The sequence below is a fragment of the Mustela nigripes genome, chromosome 8, assembly GCF_022355385.1.
Source record: "Mustela nigripes isolate SB6536 chromosome 8, MUSNIG.SB6536, whole genome shotgun sequence".
Classification (NCBI taxonomy): domain Eukaryota; kingdom Metazoa; phylum Chordata; class Mammalia; order Carnivora; family Mustelidae; genus Mustela; species Mustela nigripes.
In genome coordinates, this window is record NC_081564.1 from 45201013 (window position 1) to 45216209 (window position 15197).

The window sequence follows — 15197 nt, forward strand, 5'->3', positions numbered from 1 at the left end:
GTACAGTAAGAGATTGGTTAAACCATAGAGAAATTACAGTCTGAGATTATAGTGTGAAAAAGACACTTCACATTCCTATCCTGCTCATATGTTAAAAATGCAAATCTAGCAATACTTCTCAAAGCTTTTCAGTGGCTCTTTATTGCCTTTGGTTAGTCTCCAAATGGAGTGTGTGTACCCATGAAATATTAGAAAGTCTTCTATATTTGTCAAAAAAAATTTATATATACAGATATGATATACCTACACAGTATGTATAGAGACTGATGACTGTGTCTTCACATGGTCCACGTTCCACACTGCCAAGGGTAAAGTGAAGCAGGTACAGTACCTTCAGGATATTGTGTTAATACTGCAGATTATGAGAGCTTGGTTATGAAGATTTATGGACTATATTAATCTCGAAAATATACCCACTATCATATCATTTCCTTTGCCACTGCAAAGGAACTTCAGATTAAAGATAAAACTAAAGATGCAGGGCGCCGGGGTGACTCAGTGAAGCATCTGACTCCTGACTTCAGCTCAGGTTGAGATCTCAGGGTCCTATGAGTCCTATGTCACACCACGCTCAGCGAGGAGTCTACTTGAGATTCTCTCTCTCTCTCTCTCTCTCTCTCTCTCTGCCCTTCCCTGCTCACTCCCTCTCTCGCTCTCAAAAAAAAAAAAAAAAATCAGTTAACCAGATATGTGTGGGATCATTTCTTGACTCCCTAATCTGTTGCACCGATTCATGTTTTTACACCGTATTAATACCGTATTTTCTCAATTTCTCAATTCCATAACTTTCTATAGAAAGTGTTGAAATCAGGTAGTCTAAATCCTGTAACTCTGTTCTCTTTCAAAATTGGTTTGGCTACTACAGGTCCTTTGCATTTCCATATAAATTTTAGAGTCAGTTTGTCAATTTCTATCCCCCAAAATAAATAAATAAAACAAAAACCCTGCTGGAATTCTTTCTGGGACTACTTTGACTGTATAAATCAATTTGGGGAGACCAGACTTCTTAACAATATTGAGTCGTCTGATACAAATAAGAATATGTGTTTATTTTGGACTCTAGTTTCTCTCAATATATCAAAAAGAGAACAAAAACAAAAATAAAATCTAACTCTTAATGGATTATAGACCCAAATGTAAAGCTAAAATTAGAACACTTCTGGAATAAAACACAGGAGAAAGTCTTAGCAACCATAAGCGTGGCAAAGATTTCTGAAATAGGTAGCAAAAAGCTACACACACACACACACACACACACACATATATGGAACTTGGACATCATCAATATCAAAACTTTTGCTTTTCAAAAGATAATGTTAAGAGAAAGGCAAGCAAGAGACTGGGAGTCTGGGAGAAAGTATTTATAAACCATGTATCCAATAAAGGATTTGTATCGAGACTGTATAAGGAACTCCTATAACTCAGCAACAGAATGACAACATGATTTAAAAATGCGCAAACAACTTGAACAGACATTTCTCTAAACATACAAATGGCCAACAAGTATATGAAAAGATGTTCAACACCTTCAGTCATTAGGGAATGCAAATCATCACAATATTCCAATATCACTTTACACCCACTAGAATGACTTTTTTTTAAAGGAAAATAGCAAGGGCATCTAGGTGGCACAGTCAGTTGAGCATCTGACTCTTAGTTTCAGCTCAGGTCGTGATCTTATTTTTATGAGATCCAGCCGCCACCATGCACTCAGCATGGACTCTGTTTGAGTTTTCCTCTCCCCTTCATGTTCATGCTCTCTCTTTAAAATAAATAAATCTTTTAAAATTTTTAAAAAGGAAAATAACAAGTGTTGACAAGGTTATAGAGAAAATGAAGCCTTGTACACTGCTGGTGGGGACCCAAAATGGCGCACATGCTGTGGGAAACAGTTTGGTGCTTCCTCAGAAAGCTAAACTTAGACCCACCACCTAACCCAGGAAATTTGTTCCTATGCATATTCCCAAAAGAACTGACAGGTGTTCAAACAAATACCTGTAAAAAAATGTTGAAAGCAGCACTATTCCCAACCACCAAAAGCTAGAAACAACCCAAATGTCCATAAACAAATGAATAAAAGTGTTATATACGTACAATGGAAAACTCTTCAGTTATAAAAAGGAACAAAGTACTGATACATGCTACTATGTGCATGAAGACTGAAAACAATATGTAAGTGAAAAGCCAGACATCAAAAGTTCACATATCATAGGATTCATTTATGTGAAATGTTCCAAACAGGAACTCCATAGGGACAAAATAGAGATTAGTCATTTTAGGGGATGGGGAGTGATGGCTTCTTGGGTACAAGGTTCCCTTCTGAAGTGATGAAAACTATTTTGCAAGGAGACAGAGGTAACGGTTGCACAACACTGTGACTTACTAGATGCCACTGTATTAAACCCTCAAATAGTTATTTTTATGTTTTATGAATCCTACTTCAAGTTTTTTTAAAAATCAAAACAAACAAACAAATAAATAAAAAGCCCCACAAACATTCATTCCCCGTATGACCTGACCTGGCCATACTACTTATTCCTATGTATTTACCTAAATGAAATGAAATATTATGTCTGTAAGAGACTTGTACACAAATACTAATAGCTTTATCTGCAAGAGTCAAAATCTGGAAACACCACCATATGTCTACCAACAGGGGGAAAAGTTGTGGGACACCACGAAATGAACAACTACTCAGCAATGAAAAGGAACTAACTATTGGTACATGCAACAACATGGATGAATCTCAGAATAATTATGCTGAATTAAAGAAGCCAAACTTCCTACACCTCCAATGATTCCATTTACGTAAAATTTCAGAAAATGCTTATTGAACCCCAGTGATAGAAAGTCGATCAACAGTGCTTGTGTATTGGGGGAGGTGGGAAAGTGGGAGCTATTACAAACGGCAAGAACAAACTTCTGGAAGTAACAGAAGTGTCTTTATCTTGATTGGGTTGATGGTTTCACTACTGAAACATACATCACAACTAAGTTACACTTTAAATATGTTGTTTACTGTACATCAGCTATACCTCAATAAAATTGTAAAAACAATAATATTGGGTAGGAGTAAGGGCATAGTAAAAAGACCACTCCTATACTGATAATGGGAGTTAAAATAATTCACTTCTTATGCAGACATGTTTTCAAAGAGTATGTCTGAAAAAGGAAAATATTCACTCTGAAAGCATTGAAAATAATGCAGGATAGAAAACAGTAACATATCCTGTATTTGTGGTTTGCAAATATGCATAAACTAAGATATACCAAAATCCCACCAGTGGTTTGCTGGGCTCTGGTTTTTATAGGTCTCTCCGTATTTAACAGAAAAAAGCCTTCTGTATACTCCTGTGTATCTTCCATATATCTCTCATAACTTTATAATTAGAAAAATATCTTTAAATAGGTCTACTCAAGAATTGATGTTTGCATCAAATTTGCAAAAACTGGCATTCCCTCAAACAGAAAAGGTTTGAAAGGTACTTTCCAACAGTGCAGAATGCATAGCCTTCTGAGGCATCTAGTATGAAAATACCAACTGAGATTCTGTTAAGCACACTCCTGTCTCATTATGGTTGCAAAGCTTCTACCTAAAAATAGCTTACTCTTATATAATCACTCACCACAGATTTATATATTTTATGTACCCTCGAAATAAATTTCTTTTTTCGAGACAGGCCACAAGAGGTATAAACAATCATTTTTAAAAGCACAGAAGTTTAATCATAATCTAAACAAAGCTTATTTTCAAAAGTTATTCAAGTCCTCTGTAGTTGAGAGTTCTGTTGATGAAAATAACTACAAAAAGTTATATAAAAATGTAACACCTTCCAAGTCTATTTTAAGTGAATTTTCAAAATTTATATACAGTAAAATCCATTTTAAACGTATAGTTCGTGAATTTTCACAATTAAAATTGTGACTAGCACCCCCATGTAACTAGCACCATTACAAAGATATAGAATATTTCTAGTCTCCCCACCCCCAATTCTCCTGTGCTCCATTACAGTCACTCTCCTGTTCTCCTCACCCCCAGCATCAGCAACCACTGCTCTGATTCCTAGAACCATGCTTTAGGTTGGTCTATTCTTGATTTCAAATAAGTGGAATCAGGTACAATACAATCTTTTGTGTCTGGCTTCTTTCACTAAGCACAGAATCCCTCACATCGTTGTGAGTATAAGCAGCTCTCTCTCTGCTGCTGCTGACCATTCCACTCTACAGCTAAACCATGACGTCCAACTCTTTTTTCTAATGCCTTCAGCTTGGTCTCTGGAAATACCTTTCTGTACATGTGGAAAATTGTTAAGTCCAGAAAGATCATAACTTTGTTTTTACAGAATTTTGATGTTTTATTGTTTTACAAAGTCTTTTCATAGTTCTCAACCCAGGACAAAAACATAAAAGAGAATCACAATTCAGTGGGTTGCAACTCCATCTGAAGACAACATTTAAAATATCTTCAAGCAGTGCTTTCCAAGTTTCCAAGTCCTGGCGCAAAGAGAAAACAATCTTTGTAGGGCGCATGGAAGAAACCAAGCACCTGGTTTGGGAGTCTGGCCATTCTAAGTTGGAAAGATAATTTATCTTAAGCTCTCTACCCGGGAAGCTCTCTTAAGATTTAAAGAATAGATATTCTTATTTTAAAAACCTACACTGGTTTTTACAGAACATAAAAATCTTATGAGCACATAAGATGAAATCACATCAATATGTAAAACGTTAATAAAGCCAACAAAACGATTTGAAAATCCTAAAGTCCTAAAACAATGAATGTGGCTTATTTTTCCATCAAGTGAAGCACTTAAAATTTTTTTCTGTTCTGGGGGTGCCTGGGTGACTCTGTCGGTTAAATGTCTGCCTTTAGCTCAGGTCATGATCTCAGGGTTGCATCTCATCCGACTCCGTGCTAAGTAAGGAGTCTGCTTCTTCCTCTCCCTCTGCTCCTTCCCTGGCTGGTGCTTTCGCTCTAACAATAACATCGTAAAAAAAAAAAAAAAAAAATTCCTTCTTTTCAAAATCTAAAAAAATTGACCCATGACTATGAACTGCTGCCCAAGTGTCCTTTCCAAGCCCCGTATGGTACAACTTCTAAGCAAAGAAGAGTCATGCTTTTCAAGCCACAAATACTCGCCAACCACCTACACCATGCCAGGCATTACAGGCTGCAGAGGACTGGCAATGAACAGAACAGACAAAAATACCTGCACTCAGAGAACTTACAGTCTACTGGGGCAGGTGGGGGGTGGTGTTTAGTGTGTTAGAAAACCCTGAAAGCAAAAATGAAGCTGGGAAGGGGAAAGAAAGTCCTGGAGACAGGCAGACCAGAGAACTCAGTGATCAGATGCCAACTGAGTTAAAGGCTGACAAAAGTAAGGGAGAGAACCAGGCAAGAACCTGGGAGAAATGTGTTCCAAGAAGACGAAAAGGGAACATTCTGGCATTCTGAGCAGAAAGAGGCTCCCAAGTCTGTGGGACAGGAGGCTTCCCCACCCCAACCCCAGCGCACAGTCCACAGAACAAAGCAGGTGGGTGCGGGGAGGGTATTAAGCACAAGAGAGGCTGAGAGGTAGGGCAGCAGGGCCCTTCCCATGGGAAGAGACTCTTTCCCTCCAGGAGGATAGAAAGCCAACAGAGAAACACACACCATGCTCCGTGCCCAAACTACACATGGAATATCAGCTTTGTTTCTGGGTGACACAGTTTTAGAAACACAGAGAAAATGCTGAAGAGTAAGAAAAGGAAGAATCTGGAAAGCCTGACAGTTGAAGGAACTTGGAGATGTCTGACCTGGGAGAAAAGAATTTACTGCTTGCTCCAAATAACGGAGGTATTGTCACAGGAGACAGAACATATGTTTTTGTGGTGTTGCAAAGTACAGACAAGAAGTAAAAGAGAAATAGAAAAAGCTACACCTTAATGGAAGGTTTAACCTTCTAGTATCCTTAGCTTTCCTACAGTGGAATGGGTGATCCTAAGAGAAAACTCATGTATAATAATCATATCATCAGCTGGAAGAGCAGGAGCTAACATCTAGGTGTGTTTACTATATGTCAAAATCATGATAAATACTTGGCATACTATCTCAAATAATCCTCCCACAATCCTGTGAGGTAGGTATTATTAACAATGATGAAACACAAGCTTATTGAGATTACATGATTGGCCTAGGATCACATAACTATTAAGTGACAGAGCTGGTATTCAAACCCAGGTCTGTGTGATTCAGGCATCAAGCTCGTAAGGACTAGAGTACACTGCCTGTCTATCCACTGATGACAAAGTTCATGAGCACATAAAATGACTGTCTAGCTGGGCAGGAAGCTGAAGAGAGGATTCTTACAAATGGAGGAAAATTTGATGACCCTCTAAGATCCTTTCATGGTTACATTTTCCCCCAATTTTCTATCTTATTTTAAAATTTTCCCTTGACTTCAAGGTTTATAGAAATTTTGTCCTCCTAAATATAGCTAACTATCAAATAATTTCCCTATAGAATATACTAAATTCCCTGTTCAATTCAAATGCTCAGGTTAATCATTTTCTGGTTTTGATATTTTACTTTATTAGTTCCTATGGACGAGCGAAGGTAGGCTTGACTTTTCTTAAGTATATCAATTTCCTTGTTTCATATTTTATATCTGTGGTGATTCAAATATATCTTAACTTTCATTTTCCTATGCTGACTCTGTAGACAAGATAAAAAGATCCATTAAGCAATGATCTTTCAAAGCACAATGGAAAGGAAACATTTGCTATCTAAAGTACAGAAAGATAAAATAAAAGTGGAATATGGACATTTAGACCTAAGCCAAGTCTTAAGTCCACGGAAACCAAGAATCATCCTTGTTTTGTGCAGCTGCTTTTTCACTAACTGGAGGGAAAAAAGAAGGGGACACATGGGAGACAGGGGTGTGTGCCTTCCACCACACTTCAACAAGGGCAACTTTTGAATGGTTTGAAAAATAAAGGAAAATCATGGCTCTGCAGGGCAATTATGGGACAATGTGGGAAAAGACAGTCTGTCAAACCTGGGGTTGACCTTTGGATCAAAAGTGATTAACTCGGGGCGCCTGGGTGGCTCAGTGGGTTAAGCCGCTACCTTCGGCTCAGGTCATGATCTCAGGGTCCTGGGATCGAGTCCCGCATCGGGCTCTCTGCTCAGCGGGGAGCCTGCTTCCCTCTCTCTCTCTCTGCCTCTCTGCCTACTTGTGATCTCTCTCTGTCAGATAAATAAAATAAAATCTTAAAAAAAAAAAAAGTGATTAACTCTACTTACTGAAAAAATTTTTTCCACATTTCACACCTATTGGGATGACTACTATATGGAAACAATGGCAAGAGAAAACAAGTATTGGGTAGGCTATAGAACAAGTAATATCCTTATGCGCTGTTGGTAGAAATCTGAAAATGGTGTTAGGAACAGTAGTACGGCAAGTCCTCAAAAAATGAATAAGACAACTATCATTGATCCAGAAATTCCACTTTTGAGTCCCTAATCACAGGAACTGAAAGTAGAGGCACCAAAACGTACCTGTACACTCCTGTTGATAGCTACACTATTCACAGCAGATAAAAGGCAGAATCAGCACAAGTGCAACATCGATGATGGGTGGTGAAGGAAAATGCGGAGGAAAATATACACAAAATGGAATATCACTCAGCGTTAAAAAGAAAGCAAATCTGACACCTGCTATACAATATGGATGAACCCTGAAGGCTTTATGGTAAGTGAGAAGAACACCAGGCACAAAATGACAGATATTGAGTAATTCCATCTGCGGGAGGTTCCTAAAGTAGTCAAACTCATGGAGACAGCAAGTTGAATCGTGGCTGCCAAGGGCTGGGGGGAAGATGGGAATGAGGAATTATTGTTTAATGGGTATAGAATTTTAGTTTATATGAAACTAAGAGCGGAAACTACAAGATGAAGAAAGTTCTGGAGATGATGGTGACAATGGCTGCACAACACTGAGAAGGTACCTAATGCCTCTAAACTATGCGTTTATACAGCAATGATAAATTTTATGCTCTCTGTATTTTACCACAAATAAAAATAAGAAGGAAAACTTTTTTTTTCAACTGGCCAAATATACATAGAGTTTGATTTGCCTTAGTATGGGAAAAAAAAGGGGGGGGGGTCCAATTATAACATTTGCCATATACTTTAACTTAGATCCTGAAGTTATCTATTATAAAGTCAATTAATATCAAAATGCATATATCTCAACATAAAGTAAAACCACAGTATAAAGTACAAATCTGTTTTTAACACTGTAACAACCATTTATTTAGTGTTTACTACTTGCAGAAAAATCCTAAAATAGAATCATCATACATGAATGGACTTTGGGGCACAATCACATTCAAGTAATTCACAAGAGAATGCTGTAATCCAGTGATTTTCAACTTGGAAGGCTATGAAAATACAGTTACTGACCGGGCAAGTAGTGTAGGACCTCCAAGCGATGGAGCCTACACAGATACCATGGACAAGCCACCAATCTGGCTCTGAATTCTCTCAAGGCCAAAACAGAAAGAGAAATATAATTATGCCCTTTTAATTGTCCACAAGGAAAAAAAAATTATCAGTTCTTTAGGGAAAACAAACTCCCTCTTTGCTCTTAGCTCTAATTTTTTTTTTTTTTTTTGCAGGGTTATGTATAGGGGATTAAGAGTATTCAAGGACAAAATAATCAATAATTTCATTAAAGCTATTTTTTTGGTGGGGGGGGGATGCTCCTCAGTAGAAATTGAGGTTGTAATTCCAATTTACAACTCAGCAAGGGCTATTTTTCAGAAAAATAAAGAAAGTATATCCCAGGCGATAGCATTCTGATAGTCTAATTTTAGGATAAAATACAGATTATCCAGAGGAATGGATGAATTCAGTATTTTCTAAAAATGTAACCTTTCAAGTACAGTTTTCACAAAAAGACAGCATTTCCTGCTGAGAGCCTGGAATACAGGTATTCTGTGCAAAATCTGAAGACATTGCAATATTCTTGGCCATCTGCTTATTTCTAAAGCTAGTATCCTTTTGTCAAATTGAGATATTAGCTAGTAGATGGCCACATCAGCTTTGAAACAAGGTAGACTCTCTTCTCTAATGCATGAATTTTCCTAATTCAGGCTGTATGTGATACAGTGAGGCTGTTCTTTCTAACTAGATTGGACGCAGAATACTGAATTTAGCTCTAAGTGCAGCTCCCACCCACTTAGCTATGTAGACTTGGGGAAGTAGCTGTCTCTCTCTCCAGGCCTTACTCTCCTCATCTGTAATACAAAGGTGAACAGACCAATTATGTCACCATTTCAAACTATGTTTTACGAAGGTACCTTAGTGAATAAGGAGGTGCTTTTACTTGTGTCTGTCTTCTGTAGAGCATACATCATATGTACCTGCCCCAGACCCCAGTGACATCTTTGAGGATCAGCAGATTAGATGCTTTAAAATCTAAGATTGAGTCCATGACTCTAGGATTTTAAACAACTAATCCATAACACAAACTTCAACAACAAAAGTAAATGAGGAAAATATTAAAAACTAAATCATTTCTACCCCAAGTACCACATTTTACTAAGGAGAGTTGACAAACTTAATTTTTAATTAACAACAACAAAATCTCCTTTGTAGAAACATTATTGTAGGTGAAGGGTGATTTCTCACATTAGCTCAAAAAGGCCGTATCCTGAATATAGCAAACAAGAAATAGGTAATGATGTCTCTAAAGGACAGTATCCAGCCACCAGGTTTAACGACATGTCTATATCTCCAGTTCCCGTTGACCAGAGGACAGACACCTCCCCAAATCTCAACCACTGAGCACATCTTCTATGCTTCCTCTCATTCCTTGGACACCTACTGTCTCCCAGCAGGGTTTTTTTGATCTAGCACCCCATGCCACAAGCCACTTTTGCTCCACTTCTCCACTTCTCTGCCCCGAATTAAGCACAAAATCAAATATTCAAGATATTTTTCTGAAAATAAAGCGTGGGAAGACTGCCTCTTATAAAGCTCATGGATTATCCTTATTTAAGTCTCACAGCAACTCCTGAAGTAGAGGGAAGGGGGCTGTGTTAATAATTCTGTGTTACAGGGGAAGAACACGAGGACTTGGAATAAGCTACCCAGAGTCATACAGCAAGAAGAGAGTCACTAATACTGGCATTTGAGCCTCAGGTTTCTAAATAAGAGCAGATCCCTATTCCACCATCTGTGTTGTCTTGCTAGGCTTTTGCCCAAAGTGCCCAGACTTCATCAGCAGCAGCTGGATAGACTGCGTGTGTGAGGAATAACAACGATCATGTGCTAATAAGCGTGAACCCCGGAGCATCAAAAGAAAATCAGATACAGATTATTTGTTTTATCTTCTTTGGTGCTGGAGCCAAGGCTGTGAGGAGAAGGAAAGAGCAAGATGGAATACGCTGAACAGAACACCAAAAAATCCTCCAAGTATGGGGGTAGAAAACTGGAAAGACAGTTGAAAAAAGAGAGAAGGCTAGGGAATGATGATCATTCTTCCACTGCGCAGACTGTCGAGAGGCAAAAAGAAGTTATGAGGATGAAGGAAAAACAAAGAAGGTGAGAAGCAAGTTGGGAAGAGAAATAGAATTGCCAACCAATGAAAATAAGGAGTCATGTAAGAGAAAAAAAAATGGAAAGTAGTTAAAACCTGGGCAAAAGTTTCACATGTTTTAAGTATTAGAAGGGAAGTACTCTACATATGTTAGCAAGTCTTCAGTCTGGAAAGCTGAAGTCTAAGAAATACATTGTTAGAGTCTATAAAATCAAGTAACAGATAAACTGGCAGGAATATAGTCCCTAAATTATAAAATACTAGAATTATGAAACATACAACTTGAAATCTGGAAAAGACCATTATTTTTTAAAATAACCACTTCCACGAGACAGAGGATAATAAATATATAGATACTAGGGAAAAAAATAAAGAAAAGTGATAGACGTAACCATAAAAATTAATTTAAAAGAAAAAGATGCAACAAATAACAGCTAAAGAGAGTTCTCTGAAAAACAATCAAAGACTTACTGAGACTGATTTTTAAGGAGAAATTTATTAGAACTATCCAGATAAATATTAGGGGAAAAAGTGGAAAACATTAGGAAAAAAATATTTAATTACAGATCCAAAATAAATAAAGAAGATAATAAAAGACAACCTTATAACAATAAATTCTGTTAACTTTAAATGAAAAGAATAAATTCCTGGAACCTGTCATAACTTGTCATAATTGACCCCAAAAGAAAGAGAAAACTAAAATAGTCCTATGACCATAACTATGTCTACTTAATAGTTTTTTAAAAATCTCAGGAGGATGATTTTTATAAGGAGGAAGAGACCATTTTAATTTGCTCTTCCAGGGAACAGCAAAAGAGAGAATACTTCCAAACTCATTTTATGAAGCCAGCATAACCTGGATAGTAAACCCTGATGAGGACAGAACAAAAAAAAAAAAAGAAAAAAGAAAAAAATTATCAGCCAATCTCATTCATAAACGATACTAAAATCCAAAAGAAACCAAATCAAGGAGAATGTTAAAGATAATATATAATGACCAAATTAGGTTTATCCCAGGTACAGAAAGATAGCTTATCATTAGAAAAAGTCTAAAAATATAATTTAAAAAATACATAATTTGCTACCTTCATAAAGAAAAGCCTATGATTCTCTTACAAAATACAGAAAGAATTTAAGAAAATGCAGCACCCTTTCATGATTGAAAAAAAAACCCTCAACAATATAAGAATGAAAAAGAACATTTATCTGATAAATGGTATTTACTAACTATCACACTTAATAATGTGTCGTTAGAAGTGTGTCTTTTTTTCAAAACCACGGATGGAGTTCCCCCATCTCAGCTTCTATTCAGCATTGTTCTGAGGGCCCTGGCCAGTACATTAGGAACATGAAAAATAAATGAGATGTAAGAATTGAAAGAAAGGAGTAAAACTCTAATTGTTCATAGATTATAACTATCTATAGAAACCAAATCAGTCTATCTTCATTATTTCTACTTTCTCTCTTCCAATGTACTCTGCTGCTCATTACCATCTAGCTTCTTCCTAGGTCATGCTTCCTTTATCCAAGACCATAATGAACACATTAAAGTTGTTACCTCAACTTCTTTACCTGACTGTCCCCGATGGCCTCCAATATTCTGGACTTTTCCTGCCTCTCTGGCTGCTGCTTCTCAGTGCTGTCCACTGGCTTCCTTTGCTCCCACTTGCCTTTTAATATCAGTATTCAATCCTTTGATTTCAAACTTTTTCAAGCTATAGGTCTCATATGTGATATTCTTTATTCAAGTCACCTGCTTATTCAGGTGACTTCCAATACTAATAATTCATAAATTTTTATTGGATGAATAAGGACACCCTTACTTGGATGTCATCATGTCCAAAGGTGAACTCATTCTTCCCCCACTCCCTTTACTCCCTTCTTCAGTCACCTTCCATACAGTGATGTATATGCCATAAGTGTGGGGGTCATCTACAACTCCATCTTCTTCATTCCTAAATCCAACTATTATCAGCTCCTAACAAGTTATCTTTGAAGTCTGTCTGCTCTGTATCTTCCTTTCCTTTTGGGAGCCAACAACTTGGTTCAGACTCTGATTATCTTTCTCTTGAATTCCTGCACCTGGTCACCATGTTTTGAGGCTTTCCTCTAATCCTTCTCATAAGGATCAAATCTGATTAAATGTCTCCCGATTAAAATCTTTCAGTGATTCTAACAGCCCAAGATAATATTCAAATTCTTTGGGGATATTTGATAAAACCTTTTAAGAAAACCCTTCTTCTATTCATCTAGCCTTGACCAGTTTAGCAAGGTATCTGACAAGGTAAACACTCTGTAAATACTGCATTAAGGAAAACATGTGACATAAAATAACAGATATCAAATCAATGGTGGACCATTATAAAAATGTATAAGAGTTATATCCTTACCACTCTTACATTAAAATGAGAAGAAAATTGTATCTGCTATACCTCATTTGAAATTCATCAGACAGAATATAAAGCAGGCACTGCACTCTCTAATAGAAATATAAGACAAATATAATTGCAGGCAGGTTACAGGCTTGGTACTACTGTGATGCAAAAACTTAGGAAAAGATCCTGGGTCCATACCAAGCATGACAAGGCTAATAAGACACAAAGACACACACACACACACACACACACACACACTCCCTCTCCCTTTCATATTGCTGAAATAATTACAACCCTATGTATTTTTGTTCAAATACTTTTCAAAATGGGTCAGTTTCCGTAGTGTAGTGGTTATCACGTTCGCCTCACAAATTATCAAAATGAAAACCTTATGTAGCTTCATGCTACATAAACTTCCTATTAAATACATTAAAAACATTAAAAACATTTAACTTGTGTCCTTCCTGCTTCCAGGTTAATTTGCAATATATTTCCTGACTTTACTACAAACTAAAAGTTTAGGAATAATGTAGAATAATGTGGACCAAGTAAAAAAAATCTAAATTTCAATTTTTTTTTAAAAGATTTTATTTATTTGTCAGAGAGAGAGCACAGGCAGGCAGAGGCAGAGGGAGAAGCAGGTTCCCTGCCGAGCAAGAGCCCAATGGGGGACTCGACGCTAGGACATTGGGATCGTGACCTGAGCAGAAGGCATTGGCTTAACCGACTGAGCCACCCAGATGTCCCTAAATTTCAATTTTTTAAAGGAATTAAAAATTCTTATAATTCTCACAGAGCTTATAAACACAATTATATATTTGAATACCAAGATACAAATAAATTTATAAAAGCTTTTTAAAGAACATAGATGGCAAATGTTATAAACTGTTCACATAGCTTAGAGCATGCTATTACATAATTATTTTATACGATTATTTTATGTACAGTATTCTAAACGTGTTTGGCTTTATTTATATACTACCCTGTAGCACACCCATGTGCTTTTATTATGGAAAATCTAATGAACTTTTAAATTTTCCCTCATTCTGCAAGGTGTACAACTGGGAGTACAGAAATTATGTGGGTCACACTGACCCTCAAAGAAAATCCCTGAAATTAACCTTTACAGAGGTTCTAAATAGGGGAGACTAGAGTCCTGAAATCATATTCACAGTGAAACAAAATTCCTTTAAGATCCCAGTCTAGTAAAAGTAGTACTAGAACAAAGGCTGATAAAGCTCCCCGGTCATCATGTTCAGATTAAATATCTACTCAATCAAAACCGAGCTAACCTACCAAAGTCATCAGCTTCATGGTTGAAATAAAATATTATCTGGACCAGAGATTAACTTCGGTGTGCCCTCAAACTGAGAAGAAAATTTACACTTAGATACCCATATTCTAGCCTACACATTCCTCCACCAACACGCATTTCAAGCATTTTTTTCTCTTGTAAAAAGATTCCTGCTAAAATTACCCTATGTCTTTAAATCAAAATGCTTTCATTCTGTCTTTGAATCTAATTAAAATTGAGAAACTTTTAATAGCTTTAACAACTCTCAAACGCTGTACTGAGCTCTTCCCTGGCATCTTTGCTTTCCTACTACCCTCCCTCCAAATCCAGAAAAAACCAGCACAACAAAAAAACACAAAACAACTAGCCACATGCTCTGAGTGCTGGGGAACGTGATTCTCACTGGTTTAGGCTACAAAGAAAGCCTATGAGTAATCAAAAATCCTTAATCAAAACAAAGTTCAAAGCTACCTCCCTCCCCACTCCCCAGCCCCAGTATAATTTCCCTTTCTCTCTTTAATCCACTCGTGCATTTCCTTGGAATTTTAGCGGCCTCGGAACAGCGGATGGTAAGTTCATCTCAATGTCAGCCAGAGCAGAGACATGCAAAAAATCACTAACTTGGAAGGTTATTTAGGACAATAACGTCTTTCACTGCCTTACTCCTCCCACTCCGGCCCCACTTGACCTACTACCAATATTTAGCCGAAGAAAAACAAAAACAAAACAAAAAAACCTGTCCAGTCTCTTCCCCTCAGTGGCTCTTCTGGTGGGAACCCGACGCAAGCACCGTGCCGGCAGAAAGACCCTGGCCAGGCTGGAAGAGAAGGGTCCCCCCCGCTTCACGCACCCCTCCCCACTCGCCCGCGGCCGCACTCCACTCCACACTAAGGAGTCCAACTATTCTTGGATCTACTCACATCCCTAGATCTCATCTGGCCGCCC

At 37.4% G+C, this 15197-nt stretch overlaps 1 protein-coding gene across 4 annotated transcripts in view; it reads right to left on the minus strand.

Annotated features, from left to right (window-relative positions):
* OSBPL1A (oxysterol binding protein like 1A) overlaps positions 1-15197 on the minus strand; it is a 225060-nt gene that overhangs the window by 105953 nt on the left and 103910 nt on the right. The gene's annotated exons all lie outside the window — the stretch shown is intronic.